General features: G+C 43.3%; 1 protein-coding gene across 1 annotated transcript in view; it reads right to left on the minus strand.

Annotated features, from left to right (window-relative positions):
• The window catches only part of ZNF275 (zinc finger protein 275), a 17,743-nt gene extending 10,637 nt beyond the window's left edge, over window positions 1-7,106 (minus strand). Inside the window, exon 1 of the mRNA XM_040467486.1 lies at window positions 6,996-7,106. The gene's annotated coding sequence lies outside the window, so the exon portion shown is untranslated. The remainder of the gene's footprint in view (window positions 1-6,995) is intronic.
• Window positions 7,107-17,893: the final 10,787 nt, after the last annotated feature.

The raw sequence follows: 17,893 nt of genomic DNA on the forward strand, positions 1-17,893 counted from the left end.
ATCCTATATTCATGGAAAATACCCTCTAAAAATGAAGGCAAATAAAATCTTTTGAGACAAAACGCTGAGAGAATTGGTCACCAGCAGACCTGTACTAGGAGACATATTTTTAAAAAATGTTTTTATTTAATTTTGAGAGAGAGAGAGAGCGAGCGAGCACGTGAGCAGGGGAAGGGCAGAGAAGTGGGGGTGGAGGGTGAGGGGTGAGGGGTGTGGGATGTGGGGAGGGGACAGAGGATCTGAAGCAGGCTCTGCGCTGACAGCAGAGACCCCGATGTGGGGCTTGAACTCACAAACCATGAGATCTTGACCTGAGCTGAAGTCAGGTGCTTAAACCGACTGAGCCACCCAGGCGCCCCTGTACTATGAGACATATTAAAGAAAGTTGTTCAGGTGAAAGAAAATGATACCAGATGGAAACCTGGATCTACTCAAAGGAATGAAGAACAGGAATGTAAATATGTGAGGAAGTAGAAAACACTTCTACCTCATTTATTTTTATTTATATATATTTATTTACTGTTTATTTATTTATTTATTTTTTTAAATTTTTTTTTTCCAACGTTTATTTATTTTTGGGACGAGAGAGACAGAGCATGAACGGGGGAGGGGCAGAGAGAGAGGGAGACACAGAATCGGAAACAGGCTCCAGGCTCCGAGCCATCAGCCCAGAGCCCGACGCGGGGCTCGAACTCCCGGACCGCGACATCGTGACCTGGCTGAAGTCGGACGCCTAACCGACTGCGCCACCCAGGCGCCCCTATTTATTTACTTTTTAAAAGTTTATTTATTTTGAGAAAGAAAGCAAGCAGGGCAGGGGCAGAGGGAGAGGGGAGAGACAGAATTCCCAGCAGGCTCTGCACTGTTGGTGCAGAACCCAGTGCAGGGCTTGAACTCATGAACTGTGAGATCATGACCTGACCAAAACCAAGAGTTGGACGCTTAACTGACTGGGTCACCCAGGGACCCCCCACTACTTTATTTTTAAATCTTTAAAAAAAAATAACTGATCATTTAAAACAATAATAATATTAAGGTAGTGTGGGGTTTTATAACATATGTGTAAGTAAAACATATGATTGTGTGTTTTAGGAAGCCCTCCAAGACTCTCATGCATGCTAATAAGCCAGTAGTGAAGATAAAATACAATTCTAAAAAAAAAAAAAATCCAAAAGAAGAAAGGTAAAGAAACAAAGGAAAAAGAACAGATGGGACAAAAAGAAACAAACAACAGGATGGCAAACTTAAATCCAAGCACATGGATAATTAAGTTAAATGTAAATGGACTAAACACTCCAATTGAAAGGCAGAGGTTATTAGACTGCATTAAAAAAACAATACTCAACTTTATGATGTCTATAAGAAGCTTTACATATAAAGGCCTTAAATGTAAAGACATAGATAGGTGAAAAATAAAACGATGGAAAACAATATACTATGGGTCTAAATAATCCCAAGGACCAAAATAAGAAGAGAGGGTGAACGGTGAATGTGGTGCAGTGTTCAGGAGACCTTACTGAAGAGTCCTAGAACTCAGAGCAGGAAGAAAACTGGAGATCTTGAACATAAAATCAACAAGTGGTAGAAAACAAGAAAAAAAATGCAAAAAAAATCAACAGGTGGCCAATATGGCTGACATACAGATTACAAAAATGCAAATCCTTCATAGAAGATGTAGACCGACAGTAACTGTTTATTAAAAACTCCAAAGAGCGTAGGGGAAGGGGAGTGACTTGCTAAGTATATATTTGCATTTTAGGAGAAAAAAAGGAATAAACAGAGTGACTTGTAGCTGAAATGAGCACACCTATACTGTAACATGTGCCACACTGGAGAAGAGTCTGGGTTTAGAATGGTCTTCTGCTTTCTGTTTCTGCAACATGTGAATTTTTAGTGGCCAAGCTGTATTTCTTTGGTAATCAGAAAAGAATAACAAATTTTTAAAAAAAAATGTTTTTTTTCTACGTTTATTTATTTTTGGGACAGAGAGAGACAGAGCATGAACGGGCGAGGGGCAGAGAGAGAGGGAGACACAGAATCGGAAACGGGCTCCAGGCTCTGAGCCATCAGCCCAGAGCCCGACGCGGGGCTCGAACTCACGGACCGCGAGATCGTGACCTGGCTGAAGTGGGACGCTTAACCGACTGCGCCACCCAGGCGCCCCAAGAATAACAATTTTAAAAGATTTGGGTAGACTTTAGATAAGAAAGATGCTCAGCATGCAAGAGGGCAGGGCTAAGGCCAGAGAGACAATGGGGAATGGCCCTGGGAGCTGAGCAACATCCTGAGATACTGACATGGTCAAGGTAGATACAGGGGAAAGGGCTGCTAGGAATGTGTGGGCGGTTCCAGAAAGCTTAGAGATAGGACCATGGGATTGGGACTTCCTGGGCTCATCTCCCCAGGTTCTCAGTGCCATGCACGGGTGAGAGCAGAAGGCCTCCTTTGGTCTAAATGTCCACAGAAGCCCCATTCCCATCTTTAACCCACTGCCCAGCACGGGTGGCTCCTTGGTGTGTGAGTGAAGCCCTAGGTACCCAGCAGCCAAGCCCTCCATGTCCCACTGTCACCTGGGTAGGGCCCCCTCTGGGCAGTTGGATTCTTCCTGGTATATATTTTGATGTCTGGTTTGACTTTGACTTCCAATACAAAACAAACTGGTCAGAGATTACTTATATAATTCATTGAAAAAGTTCACTTCCATTGACATTGAGCTTTTGCTCACAAGTGGAATGGACAGAATAGCTCACATTTACCTTCTGAGAAAGATGGCCTGTTATAAACTTGTCTCACTGTCCTCAAGCCAAAGACCTAAGGCCTTAACTCCTTAAAAAGACCCTGGCCCAGGCCACCAGGCCCATATCCTTCATCCCGCATCTTAGTCATTCCTTCCAGACACTCTGGCATTCATTCTGTCCTAAATATGCCAAGGTGATGCCCCTCAGGGCTCTGAACATGCCACAGGAGGTTCCTTCTAAGAATTTAGGCCTCATTCAAGTGTCAACCTCCTCAAAGTGTCTTCACTCTCCAGTCCTATCACGACGTACTCATAACACTTTTCACTACCTAAAAATCCTCTGAAATTGTTTTTACCTGACTCCCCAGGAGAAATGTCACCTCCCACAGGAGAGAGACCTGCTCTTTCTTGGTCACCCCTGGAATCCCCAGCATCTCTAGGAGCCCCTGGCACTGAGTGGACACGGGATAAACTGTGGGGGGAGGGGCATGTTAAATAGTGCAAACCTTCAGTTACAGAGCACCTACTATGTGTTTGCTACTGTGCTTCTCCTACCCTTCACATAATTTCATTATTGCAACCTATAGTTATTACCACCTCCGTTTTACACAGAAGAGAGTCATAGATCCAAGAGCTTAAGTAACTTGCCTAAGGTCCAGCTCCTAAGATTTAAGACTTTTTGAGCCACACCAGAGAAAAGAAATAGGCAGCCTTCTAACACCAGGCTGTATCCAGAGAACAGGCAGTTACTGAATGTAACGAAGGATCTGTAGCAGACGGACAGATGGAGAGAGAGAATCCCAAGCAGGCTCCACGCAGTCAGCATTGAGCCTGACATGGGGCAAATCTCTGCCTCTTAATATAAGTAATATTATCTTTCTTCTTTAAGTGTGATCTGAAGTGTGGTCTAATGACTATATGCTCCCTGACAGTGAAGGCCCTATCAAAGGTTGCCTGCAGATTCCACCCTAGACACTGCATGCAGCTGCTTGATGAGCACAGGGAAATCCTCTCAATGCTAATCCAGTGCCTGACAATCTGAATAATGTATTCTACAACATGAGAGCTCATGTGAGTGCAGAAATAGCCCTGATATGTACTTTAGATGGCAATGTAAAATTTAGTCAACTTACTTATGTAGAATTTTCTGTATAGAACCAGCAACATTCAGAGAACCAGAATAATCATTCCTCTCTGATATGAAAGAACAGAAATTAAGAGTTGAATTCAATGGAGACAAAAAATAACCCATGTCAAAAAAAAAAAAAAAAAGGGTTGGGGAATAATTAGGTGTCTTCTGGTTGCATTTGAGCTCAGAATCCCTCTTCAGGATGTCTGGCTACTAGTAAGGGTCGCTTCTGAGCCTAAAAGATCAGTGTTTGACCAAGTCCGTGGCACAAACAGCCATGCAACCTCCCTAGCAGGTACTGTTTTTCCCTGCGCAGTGGAGCAGGGGTGAGGTAGCAAGGCCACCCAAACTAGATCTATCTGGCAGCTTCTAGAAACTTCTAAGGGGTGCCAGAAATACCTGGACTCCCTGGAACATCTAAATAAGGACCTGTAGCAGAATGTCCTCAGGCCCTGGAAGACAATAGGTAGCTCATGGTGTTCAGTTCAGTTCTGGGCCAGAGCAAAAATGCCCTGGAGGGTGTCTTTATAGGTCAGACAAGAGACCTCGCTCTTCAGCATCTAATTCAGATGGGTGCCTGCAGCTTTCTGTCCCATTCAAATGATTACCTAGATTCCCAATTCTCCTTATTAGAGATCTGTTTTCCTTTGAGTCTTGCTGCTTAGACTGAGAATTGTCTGTGGACAAAGACGGTTTAGTGACACTGACATACATGAAAATACAAGCACTTCTAGAATGCAAAGAATATTTCACACCATCTCGCATCCTCACCGTGGGCATCCTCACCCTAACAGCATGACCAGCTTTAAGGCCAGCAGACGTGGTCTGTAAACACCCAGACTTACCCAAAAGAGACATACAAGGATGGCTCATTGTGTCTTGGGACAATTCTGAGCGATAAGTCAGGCAGGAAAGGTCCCACCTGTTAGACTGAAATAATTTGGGGGGACAGAAGCAGACTTGGATGCACCTTCCGAGAACGTGTCTGTTTGGGTCATGAGTACTTAACCAAAGGACAGACCGAGACAACACACACTGCCGAGATCCTGATCCACCCCGGCCAGGCAAGGCCAGGACGCTGACCCGAGCCTCTGGGCTGGAGCTGAGCCTGGCCTTCACATGCTCTCAACTTGTCTCGTCAGGATGTGGCCATGAAGGCCTTGTTTGGGCCCAGCCTGTACCGTGCAAGCGTGCTGTTGCTAGAAGTGGCAGAATCCTAAAGGGCCAAGAGAGGGTGTTTCACCAGGAAAGTCTGTTTCTCTTGGGATGTTTGTGTCTGTGTGTGTCTTTTTCCGTGTGCGTGGGTGGGAGGCATCTGTCTCCATCTTCTCCAGTTTTCCTCTCTCACTTTGCCTGGGCACCTGTCCCTCTCTGTTTAGGTTTCTGTTTTCTTTTCCTTCTATAAAAAGCCAGAAGGTAGACCAGAAGGGGATTTTGTAGTGTTTGTTGTACTTAACTGAGGAAAGGTTTATGTTGCCCTTTCCCCAAGAAGACGCATGGCATCTTACTAAAAATCAAAATAAATTGTGAAGTTTAGATTCATTTAGGTTACATTGCCCTGGATATGAGAGATTCTACATGGGTATGGGGGCTGCTCATTTGGGGAGCCCAGGCAGGTTAGGAGCAGGGCTAGATCAGTGTGTTAGAACCCTGGCTTGGGGTTTGCTAAGAACTCAAAGGGCAGAGTAGCAGGTGTGGGTGGGGCCAAGGAATCTGCATTTTCAACCAGCACTCTTGGGACTGGAATGCGGAGCTGCGCTTTGTTAGTGCTGGGCCTGTCTAGAATCTGGAGTCTTCCTCACCTCCAGCACTGAGAAGACAGGACTCTGGCCTGTGAGCCTCCAGTATGGGATCCCAGTCTTTGCTGATTGTCAGACTTCTCGGAGGAGAATTCACACTTTCTAGTGATTTTCCAAGGGGTCTCTCACCCAAAGAAGGCTCAAAATCACTGCTCATCAGGATTCTAAACATAGATCCAGGGACATTTTTGGGGAATGGACTGGACTGTGCAAGGCACGGTGCAAGCTGCTTCTACTTAAAGGCTCAATGGGGGAGGGAGGATGGGGAATGGGGTGAGGCAGCATTAGTACCCAGAGGGGGTGCTGTTCTGGCAATCTCATCTGAAATCCTTTGGTAAAGGAAAAATGTCGGGCCTGAGGTTAAGAGAAAATATTTCACTGACCAAAGAGACCGGAGGGGGCTGGCAGCCAGGCTAGGCCAACGCCGGCTGGAGGGCGTCAGTTGGAACAGGGTGGGACCTCCGGGAAGAGGGCCAGGATTTTGGGGGGGGGGGGCGGTGGTGTTTGAATGGGACCATGGGCTTTGGGCCGCAGGCAAGCGTGTGTTTGTGGGGGTAGGATGGAAAAAGACATGTAATTAATCACCCAAATATAGACTAGAGGAGGCAGCAAAGGAGTTTAAGGGGGGGGGCACAGGAGCAGGAGATATGGCCCCCCAGAAGGGTGACAGAAAAAGCCCTGTTCAGACCCAGAGCCTGGAGCTCATCTTCACACAGCAAGGGCTGCCCCCCCTTGCGCTCCCTCACAGTTCTTGGACTCTGGGCTAGTCCCCCATCCCTCCTCGCCACCCTGAGGCTCAACCCCCACCCAAAAGAAAAGGAGGAACTCCATCAGCAGGAACCGTCCTCAGCTCATCCATCCAGCGCCCCTGACTGCGTCTCAGCCCCTCCCCCAGACCGGGTAAAAGCCCTTTAACCTTCCCAACGCCCCCTCCCCCTTAGCCTCCATTGCGCTGGCGCAGGGGTCCCCTCCTTCCCATAACGACCAGTTCCCACTTCCTCGTGTCCCCTCAAAAGCAGCGTAGGCCTCGGCACATCTGTGATTCCCGCTCCGAGCGCCGGCCCCCGCGAGAAGGCCTTCGGGCCTCCTCGTACCCACCATATGAGACTCGTCCTTCACTCTGGATGGCCTCAGGGCCGAGCGGGCCCCGAGGCGCCCCCCAAAAAACGCTTTGCCGCCCCCCACCGCACACTCTGCGGAACACTCACCCTAGCTTCGCGCACTCTCCCAGGCCGCCCCCCTGCGAATCCTCCCGTGGCCCAAACGATCAGCCCAATCCTGCACACCCTCCCGCGCCCTGCGCACATCCTCCCGTGGCCCTCACGCTCACCCCGGCCCCGTGGCGGCCGACGCGCGGACCTCGGCGGAGCGGCGTTGGCGCGGCCCAGGCAGGCCCGGCGTGGCAGGAAACGCCACGGAGCCGCCCGCGCCCGGCTGAGCCCAGCAGCCCCGCGGCGCGTTTCCGGAGCCGCGGGCGCAGCCGGGGGTAGTGGGGGAGCAAGGCCCGCCCCGGCCCCGGCCCCGCCCGGTCAGCCAGCCCCAATTGGCCCGGAGAGGGGGCGGGGCGGGGCGGGGGCGGGGCTGAGACCCAGGGGGAGGGGCGGGCGCGACTGCGGGGGGATCTGCGCGTGCGGGCCTGATTCCTAAGTGGAGGAGGGAGGAGTGGAATGAATGTGGTAATGAGTGAGTGAATGAATGAATGCATGCATGAATGAATGAATGAATGAATGAGTGATCGAACGAAGCAACCAGCCCGTGAAAGAAGGAACGAAGCAATGGAAAGAACCCTGCCCCCTCGGACGCCTTCTGGATGCTAGTGACGGTGGGGGGACGGGAACCGAAAGCGAAGCAGAGCAAAGCCAGATCTCACGTGAGGGGTCAAAGCTCCTTACTGAGTCACCAATGCCGTTGTGAGCCCTTACTGTGCCAGGCAGTAAGAATACAGCTGTGAGCAAAACCAGGCCGGATCCCTGCCCTCAGGGGGTGCGTATTTGGCGCCAAAAGCTCGTGTGTGTGTGCGTGTGTGTGTGTGTGTGTGTGTGTGTGTGTGTGTAGGCGCGCACCCATGTGGGAATAGGGGTACAGGGGAAAGGCATTTGAGTTAATTTCAAAATAGGTCATACTATGAAGAAAAACCAACAGGATTCTTCGATGGGGGTGGGGGGGGGGGGGGGAGCGCTGCAAGTAGTGACAGCCAGCTCCAGAAGAATTCGCTGCCAGTCATTAGAAATCTAGGAAGCTGCTGCTGCCCTGCAGTGTGCTAAGCCCGTTAGTGCTTCCTTGAAGGCTCTTGTTTCCTAAAGAAGACTATAATTAACAAGGATCAACATAAAATGCATAAGAGTGATAAGAACTGTAAAGAGCATCATTTAAGGTGACGTTTGGGAGTGATGGGTGGAGGAATTGGGTGAGACTACCATTGATATGAGGCTTCAATGACAAGGACTCAACCATGGGAAGAGAGGAAGGACATCTTCAGGCAAAAGGGACAGCAACTGCAAAGACCATGTGTCAAGAACAAATTGGGTATATCCTAGGATCAAAAAGAAAATGCTGAAGTGTAGTAAGCCAAGGGAAAGAAAGAGCCACACAGGTGGGGTGAAGCTGGGCACTTGAAATTGAGTCTGAAGGACACGATTTAACATTTTTCTTTATTCGTTATTAATAAGCATTTAATGCTTTATTAGTGATAATGATAACCAACTTCTTTTTAAGGTTTATTTTTTTTACTTTAAGAAGGAGACAGAGAGAGAAGGGAAGGGGCAGAGAGAGAAAGGGAGAGAGAGAATCTCAAGCAGGCTCTGTGCCGTCAGAGCCCTTACACGGGGCTCGAACTTACCTGACAGGTGCCGAAATCAAGAGTCAGATGCTTAACCGAGTGAGCCACACTGGCACCCCAGTGATAACCGACTTCTTAAATATTCTTGTAACCATTTTAGATGTTAACAACTTTTTTCTTATTTTCCTTCAGATTTTATTATGACAGCTTTGCAACATATGGATCAATTCAAAGATCTGTACCCAGGTACCAATCACCAATATTCTACAATTAGCCTTATGCTCTACTTGTTTGATTGTAAGGTCATCCTTAATTTACGGATACATTTCAGAGCACGCTGCACACATCAGTATGCTTCACCTCTAAACACCTCAGCATGCATAGCATTAACTAGAGATGGATACCTGTTTACTGTTTTGGGGGAGGTAAAATTTACTACAGAAAAACACACAAATCGTAAGTGCCCCATGTAGTGAGTTTTGACAAATGCATACTCCAAGCTCCTGTCAAGATACAGAAGATGCAACATCCTAGAAATTTCCCTTGTGCCCGTTTCCAGTCAGTCACCACCACAATCCCACACAAAGGCAACCACAGTATTAAGTTTTCTCCAGCATAGGTAACTTTTGCTATTTGAGGACTTCATATGGATGGAATCATACAGTATGTACTATTTTGTGCCTGGATTCTTTCATTCAGTATGATGTTGAGATTTTTCTATGTTGTTGAATGTGTTATTGCTTCTTTCCCTTTATTACTGAGTAGTATTCCATTGTCTGGATATATCCAAGTTGGTTTATTCATTCACCACTTTATGATCTGGGCGGTTTCCATTTTGGACTATGATAAATAAGGCTGCTCTGAACATTTGTCTACAAGTTTGTGTGGACATTTGCTTTCATTTTACTTGGATAAGTACCTAGAAAGGGAATTGCCACATCATAGGATAGTTGTTTTATAAGAAACTGCCAGAATATTCTGTAAAGTGGTTGTACAATTTATGTTCCTACCAGAAATGTACAAGAGTTCCTTTTCTTTCCAATCTTCCTTAACGTTTAGGGATGTCAACCTTTATTTTTAGCTATTTAAGTGGGTGTGAAGTGGCAACTCATTGTGATTTTAATTATCATCTCCCTGATGACTAATCATGTTGAGGATGATGTTTTTCTGTGCTTACTGGTCATTTCTATATTTTCTTTTGTAAAGTGTCTATTCAAATAGATTTCCCACTTTTATAGGGTCATTTGTCTTTTTATTATTTACTCTTGTAGGTGTTTTTTTTAAACAGATCTTTTGAGGTATATTTGACATAAGATAACCAGACGTCTTTAAACTGTACTATCTGATGAGGTTTGACATATATATTTCCATGAAACCATCACCACAATCAAAGCAATAAACATATCCATTACTCAGTTTCCTGTGTCCCTTGTAGTCCCTCTCTCCTGTGTCTTCTTGCTCCTTTGCCCCTCTTGTCTTCAAGCAACCACTGATCTGCTTTCTGTCACTCTAAGGTAGTTTGCATTTTCTAGGGTTTTATATAAATGGAATCATAAAATCAATGTTCTGTTGGATGTACCATAATGGGTTTATTCATTCATTGGTTGATGGACATTTGGGTTGTTTCCAGTTTAGGGCAACTACAAATAAAGCTGCTACAAACATTTGTGTATATTTCTTTATACATACATATATTTCCTTGGATAACTACCAACAATAGTATGACTGGATAATACAGTAGAGGTATGCTTAGCTTTTTAAAAAATTACCAATTATTTTCCAAAGTGGTTGTACCATTTTACATTCCCACTAGTACTGTAGGAGAGTTCCAGTTCCACATTCTTGTCGGTACTTGGTATGGTCAGTCTTCTGAATTTTAGCCATTCCAGTAGCTGTATAGTATAATCTCATTCTGGTTTTAATCTAGATTTTCCTGACTAATGATGTTGAGCATGTTTTCATGTCCTCATTGGCCATCATACATCTTCTTTAGTGAAATGTCTGCTTAAACCTTTTGGCCCTGTTATTATTATTGGGTGGCTTTTCTTACTATTCAGTTATAACAGTTCTTTATATATTCTAGATACAAGTCTTTTGTCAGGTATATGCTTTGCAAGCCTTTTCTCCCAGTCTGTGGCTTGTCTCTTCATTTTCTTAACCGTGTCTTTTGAAGAGCAGAAATTCTAATTTTGATGAGGTTAAATTTATCAGTCTGCTCTTTTATGGATTGTGCTTTTGGTGTCACATCTAAGATTTATTTATTTATTTATTTATTATTAAAATTATTTTAAATTTTTTTTGAGAGAGAGTGGGAGAGAGAGAGCACATGCATGCGCACGTGTGCGCATACACACACACACACACACACACACACACACACACACACAAAGTGGGGGAGGGGCAGAGAGGGAGACACAATCTAAAGCAGGCCCGTCTCTAAGCTGTCAGCACAGAGTCCTACGTGGGGCTCAAACTCATAATCTGTGAAATCATGACCTGACCTGATGCCCCTAAGATATCCCAGGTGCCCCTAAGATATCTTTACTTAACCCGAGGTCATAAAGATCTTGTTTTCTTTTAGAAGTTTTATGGTTTTAGGTTGTATACTTATTTAGGTTTCTCATCCATTTTGAGTCAATTTTTGTATGTAGTGTGAGATAAGAGTCAAAGTTCATTTTTGTGCCTGTGGTTATTCAATTATTCCAGCATCATTTGTTGAAGAGACTATCTTTCTGTACTGTCTTTTTTTGGTGCCTGTATTAAATATCAGTAAATGTGTGGATTCAAGACTCTTTTTGCTGTTCTGTTGCTGTATTTTCTATCTTTACAACAATGACATACAGTTTTGATTTGTGTGGTATTTTTAATGTTTATTTATTTTTGAGAGAAAGAGAGACAGAGTGTGAGTGGGGGAGGGGCAGAGAGAGAAGGAGACAGAATCCAAAGCAGGCCTCAGGCTCTGAGGTGTCAGCACAGAGCCTATGCGGGGCTCAAACCCACAAACCGTGAGATCATGACCTGAGCCAAAGCTGGATGCGTAACCAACTGAGCCACCCAGGCATCCCGATTTGTATAGTTTTATAATCTTTGAAATCAGGTAATTTAAGTTCTACAACTTTGTATTTGTCAGTGTTGTTTTAACTAGTCCAGGTGTTTTGCATCCCCATATAAATTTTAGAATCATCTTAGTTTCCAGAAAAAATTAAAAAGTCTGCTGGGACTTTAATTAGGACTGGATTAGGACTAATCTGTAGGTTAGTTTGGGGAGAACTGACATCTTTTTTTAAATATTTATTTTTGAGAGACACAGAGAGACAGAGTGTGAGCAGGGGAGGAGCAGAGAGAGAGGGAGACACAGAAACCGAAGCAGGCTCCAGGTTCTGTGCTATTAGCACAGAACCTGATGCAGGGCTCGAAATCATGAGCTGTGAGATCATGACCTGAGCCAAAGTCTAAAGCTTAACTCACTGAGCCACCCAGGCACCCTGGGGAAGATTGCCATCTTAACAATATTGAATATTTTGACCCCTGAACAAGGTCTCTTTCTCTCAGTTTGGTCTTGGATTTCAGTGTTCAGGTCTTTTATATCTTTTGTCAGATTTATTCCTAATATTGCATAGTTGTGATGCTACTTTAAGTAGTGTAATTTAAAAATTATTAAATTTCTGACTGTTCATTGCTAGTATATAGAAATACAATTGATTTTTGTATTTTGATATTATCTCCTGCAACCTGTTAAATTCAAATATTAATTCTAGTAACTCCTGACAATTCTATTGCATTTTCTACATAGATAATCTTGTCTTTGGTGAAAAAACACAATTTACATCTTCCTTTCCAGGCTGGATGCTGTTTGTTTCTTTTCCTTGTCTAATTTCCCAGGCTCAGCCCTCAAACATGATGTTGAACAGAAAGTGTAAGAGTGGACATCCTGTCTTATTTCTGATTTTGGGGGGAAAGCACAGTCTTAACAGCACCAAGGATGACGTTAGCTGCAGCTCGTAGATGTTCTTTATGAAGTTGAGGAAGTTCCCTTCTATTTCTAGTTTTCTGCGAGTTTTTTTTTTTTTAATCAGGAATGGATGTTGGATTCTGTCAGATCCTTTTTCTGCATCTATTGAGAAGATTGCTATAGTCTGAATGTATCTTTCCAAAACTCATATGTTGAGATCGTAGCCCCCAAAGATGATGGTATTAGGAAGTGGAGGCTTTGAGAAGTAAGTAGGTCCCAGTGGGATTAATGCCCTTACAAAAGAGGCTCCAGAGATGCCTTGCTCCATCACCATGTGAGAACATAAAAAGAAGTTTCTGGCTATGAACCAGGTAGAGAGCCCTCGCCAGAATGTGACCATGCTGGTACCTTGATTTTTAGCAAATTGAGTTTGCTAAATTTTTTGAGAATTTTTTTAATTTTAATAAAGTTAATTAAATAACTTTAAATTTTGAGAAAAATATCATAGTTTTCTTTTCATGTCTTTGTATGGTTTTGATGATAATGCCGACCTTATTGAATAAGTTGGAAGTATTCTTTCCTCCTCACTTTTCTGGAAGAGTTTGTGTGGTATTGGCATTATTTCTTCCTTTAAAAATTGGTAGAATATGAGTTTCCTGGGCAGGCCATAGAGGATGCCAAGCTGGGTGGCTAAAACTCAGAGATCCAGGGGACAGAGTTCAGGGTGACCATTTCAGAGGGAAAGCAAGAGAAAAAATCCTGGAGAGGAGAGAACCACAGTCAGGGAGCCCAAATTTGGCATATACGCTTTGCCCAAATCTTTGGTGATCCTTGGGTGTATGAATAGGGCAGACTCCAAGGAAAGAATGGAGCAGAAATTTCCGTTGATGCCCCACGCTGGAGAGACAGAGTTTGGAGCTTGAGTTTAGCGAAGTTAACTGCATGCTAAAGCAGCAGCAGCAGCAACAACAACACCTCTCTGTAGAAATATAGCAGAAAACAAGAAGCCAGAGCCACTAGAAAACATTATTGACAATGTCTGGGATATGATGCTTAATTACTAGAAAAAAAAACAAAAACAAAATAAGACAATGTGGTGATACTTAAGAAAAAAAAAATGTTCAAGGGTAACTGACCCTGAAATGACCCTGACGTTGTAATTCACAGACAATATTTTCAAAGAAGCTATTATAAATACACTTATGGACATAAAGCATACTCATTATTAAATTTTTACAGTGATATATGTACTTCATCATTAACAAGGTAAATTAACAATACCTAAAATGGTCTACCAACTCCCCAACTTTGAAGTAATGCTATTTCTAGTAAGTATTTCTAGATATCTGCAATAACTATAATGTGATGTGAAAATATTTCTGGTGGTGACAAAGTCACATATATTGTGATGCTACCATGGTTTGTTGTCTACATTCATAATCGAAGGAAATGCTAAATTTTAGTTAGTTTAGTAAAAATAATACATGTTCCCCCATTCAGGTTTCAGATCCCTTGAGTTCTTAATGTCAGGTTAAGATCTTAAGGTCACAGATATTCTTTTTCCCAAGTACAGCAAAAAACCATGCCTGGAATACAGTAGGTACTCAATAAATATTTCTTAAATAAATGAGTGCATCTGTGTTCCAATCTAGTTGTAAAGAAATTAAAATTTGTTCCTATCTTTCACATCCATTTTACTAATGAATTGATAACAACAGCTACGATTTGAAGATTGTTTGATATGTGCCAAGCACTGTTTATAAATCTTATCTTATTCTTAAACAACCCTGAGGCAGGTACTGTTGTTATACCCATTCTATTATCATAGAAACTGAGGCAAATAGAGTTTAAGCAATCTCTTTAAGGCCACACAGCTGACATTACAACTCAGATCTGTCTGAGTCCAAAGTCTGTGTTCTTAAAGTATTAAGATAAACGTACTCGGAGCATCTCAGGCTTGGAGACTGGTCCTCAGTTCCAACCCAATCTGCTTCGGTCTCCTGATTGACTAAGGCTCAGACAAACTCTATTTCACCTTCATCTTCTTAGGCTGCCTGTCATCCCATCTGGAGGAATCTCAGCCATTCCCTCAGCCTCACACAACGACCTCAAAGCTCAAAGTTTGGACTACCAAACCTGGGTATCCAGGACTAAATTCTCTTCTGCTTTTCAAATCCCAATGTTCATTTGCACACTGGACACTTTCCTACGATGTTCTTCAAGCTCCTCTATGCCAATGCAAGGGTCACTTTCTATGTAAGGGCTTTTCTTTTCTTTTTTTTTTTTCCAATGTTTTTATTTATTTTTGGGACAGAGAGAGACAGAGCATGAACGGGGGAGGGGCAGAGAGAGAGAGGGAGACACAGAATCGGAAACAGGCTTCAGGCTCCGAGCCATCAGCCCAGAGCCCGACGCGGGGCTCGAACTCACGGACCGCGAGATCGTGACCTGGCTGAAGTCGGACGCTTAACCGACTGCGCCACCCAGGCGCCCCTGTAAGGGCTTTTCTTACCCTCCCAAGGTAGACTGGCTCACCTGGTGTCCCTGTTATACTCTGTATGCACCCTAACACCACCACCCATAATATCATATTAGCCAATTTATTTATATGCCTGCTTCTCCTTACCATTCTGGGAGCTCCTTGGGAACAGGGACCATTTATAGTTTGTTTCCAAGGTCTTAGGAATTAGAACAATGCCTGACATAGTAGGTACATAGTAGATGCTTTTCGAATGAATGAATACATGAATAAATAAATGAATGGATTATATGTACCAACCCTACTACTTAACACTTTGGCTATTGTGTTTATTATAATTTACACACAATCAAGTGTGTAATGTAAAATATAAATGTATGGTGTAATATGTAAAAACGTAAAATGTAAAAATGTAGATGCAAAAAATACATGCTCCAAGGGAATAATAACAAATTTATAAAATAGGAAATTTTAACAGGCAAAAAAGAAACTATTGAAAAAAACAGACTGTAAATTCTAGAATTGAAAAATACAATGTCTGAAGTGAAAAATTCACTGGATGCTCTTTTTAAAAAAATTTTTTTAATGTTGGGGCACCTGGGTGGCTCAGTAGGTTAAGTGCCTGACTTCGGCTCAGGTTATGATCTCACAGTTTGTGAGTTCAAGCCCCAAGTTGGGCTCTGTGCTGACAGCTCAGAACCTGGAGCCTGCGTCAGATTCTGTATCTCCATCTCTCTCTCTCTCCAACCTTCATTTGCGCTCTGTCTCTCAAAAATGAATAAACGTTAAAATTTTTTTAATGTTTATTCATTTTTGAGAGAGAGAGAGAGAGAGAGAGAGAGCGAGCGAGCAGGGGAGGGGCATAGGGCGAGGGAGACAGAATCCAAAGCAGGCTCCAGGCTCTGAGCTGTCAGCACAGAGCCTGACGTGGGGCTTGAACTCACCAGCAGTGAGATCATGACCTGAGCCTAAGTCAGATGCTTAACCAACTGAGCCACCCAGGTGCCCCACTGGATGGTCTTAATAACAGATTGCAGATGACAGAAGAATCACCAACTTGAAGATATATCAATAGAAATGATTCATTCTGATACACCAAAAGGAACAGAGATCAAAAAAAAGAGCAGTGAGCTGTGCAGTAATAAAAACGTTCTAACGCGTGGGTGTTTAGAATCCCAGGAGAGGATGGAGAGAATGGAGAAGAAAAGCTACTTGAAGGAATTAGAGGTGAAAATTTCCAAAATTTGGAGAAAGATTATTTATAGGTTTAAGAAGTTCAAGGAACCCCAAGGAGGATAAATACAAAGAAAAACCACACCTAGGCACACTGTAGTCAAACTACTGAAAACAAAGGTTAGTGAGAAAAACCTTTTTTTTATTGATTTATGAGATATTTATTAGAAATGATAAAATCTTTACAAAGGGTCAGAAAAGGGCCATAAACTGCCAAACAGATTTTAAAAATTAAGCCAGAAATCAAGACCAGTAATTAAAGCATCCTGCCAGAAAGGTCAGGTTCCATGAGCCTCAGGGTCTGAACATGTTTTCTAGTCACATGCATACATCAGAAAACAACAGAAAAATCTTTTCTATTTCAATGAAGGCAGACATACACAACTGAGTCTTGAGGTCACATTCAATTGCCGAACGCATATGCACAGCCAGAGCTCAATGTATATTAGTAACTTCTAATAGCTGGGTCACAGTGTGAGAGGACTTAAATCCCAGACCATCACTATGGCAGTGTGGCCAGGGCAGAAATCTGAATAGAAGTCAGAGTAAAATGAAGCATTACATATGGGAGTACATTGACAAGACTTTTCTCAGCACTGCCCTTAGAAACAGTTGAAGCCAGGAAACAGTGGAACAACGTCTTTATTTTTATTTTTATTTATTTTTAATTCTTAATATAATTTATTGTCAAGTTGGCTAACATACACTGTGCTCTTGGTTTTGGTGGTAGATTCCTGTAATTCATTGCTTACATACAACACCCAGTGCTCATCCCAACAAGTGCCCACCTCAGTGCCCGTCACCCATTTTCCCTTCCCTGCCCCCACATCAACCCTCTGTTTGTTCTCTGTATTTAAGAGTATCTTATGGTTTGCCTCCCTCCCTCTCTGTTTGTAACTATTTTTTTCCTTCCCTTCCCCCATGGTCTTCTGTTAACTTTCTCAAGATCCACATATGAGTGAAAACATATGGTATCTCTCTTTCTCTGCCTGACTTACTTCACTCAGCATAATACCTTCCAGTTCCATCCACGTTGCTGCAAATGGCAAGATTTCATTCTTCCTCATTGCCAAGTAGTATTCCATTGTGCATATCAACCACATCTTCTTTATCCATTCATCAGTTGATGGACATTTAGGCTTTTTTCATAATTTGGCTATTGTTGATAGCACTGCTATAAACAATGGGGTACATGTGCCCCTATGAATCAGCGCTCCGGTATTCTTTGGATAAATTCCTAGTAGTGCTATTGCTGGGTCATAGGGTAATTCTATTTTTAATTTTTTGAGGAACCTCCACACCGTTTTCCAGAGTGGCTGCACCAGTTTTCATTCCCACCAACAGTGCAAGAGGGTTCCCATTTCTCCACAGCCAAGCCAGCATCTGTTGTTTCCTGAGTTGTTAATTTTAACCACTCTGACTGGTGTGAGGTGATATCTCAGTGTGGTTTTGATTTTTATTTCCCTGATGATGAGCGATGTTGAGCATCTTTTAGTGTGTCTGTTGGCCATCTAGAGGTCTTCTTTGGAGAAATGTCTATTCATGTCTTCTGCCCATTTCTTCACTGGATTATTTGTTTTATGGGTGTGGAGTTTGGTGAGCTCTTTATAGATTTTGGATACTTTATCCAATATGTCATTTGCAAATATCTTTTCCCATTCCGTCGGTTGCCTTTTAGTTTTGTTGATTGTTTTCTTTGCAGTGCAGAAGCTTTTTATATTGATGAGGTCCCAATAGTTCATTTTTGCTTTTATTTCCCTTGCCTTTGGAGATGTGTCAAGCAAG

Source organism: Herpailurus yagouaroundi, unplaced genomic scaffold, assembly GCF_014898765.1.
Source record: "Herpailurus yagouaroundi ecotype Mexico unplaced genomic scaffold, PumYag 67493, whole genome shotgun sequence".
NCBI classification, from domain to species: Eukaryota; Metazoa; Chordata; class Mammalia; order Carnivora; family Felidae; genus Herpailurus; species Herpailurus yagouaroundi.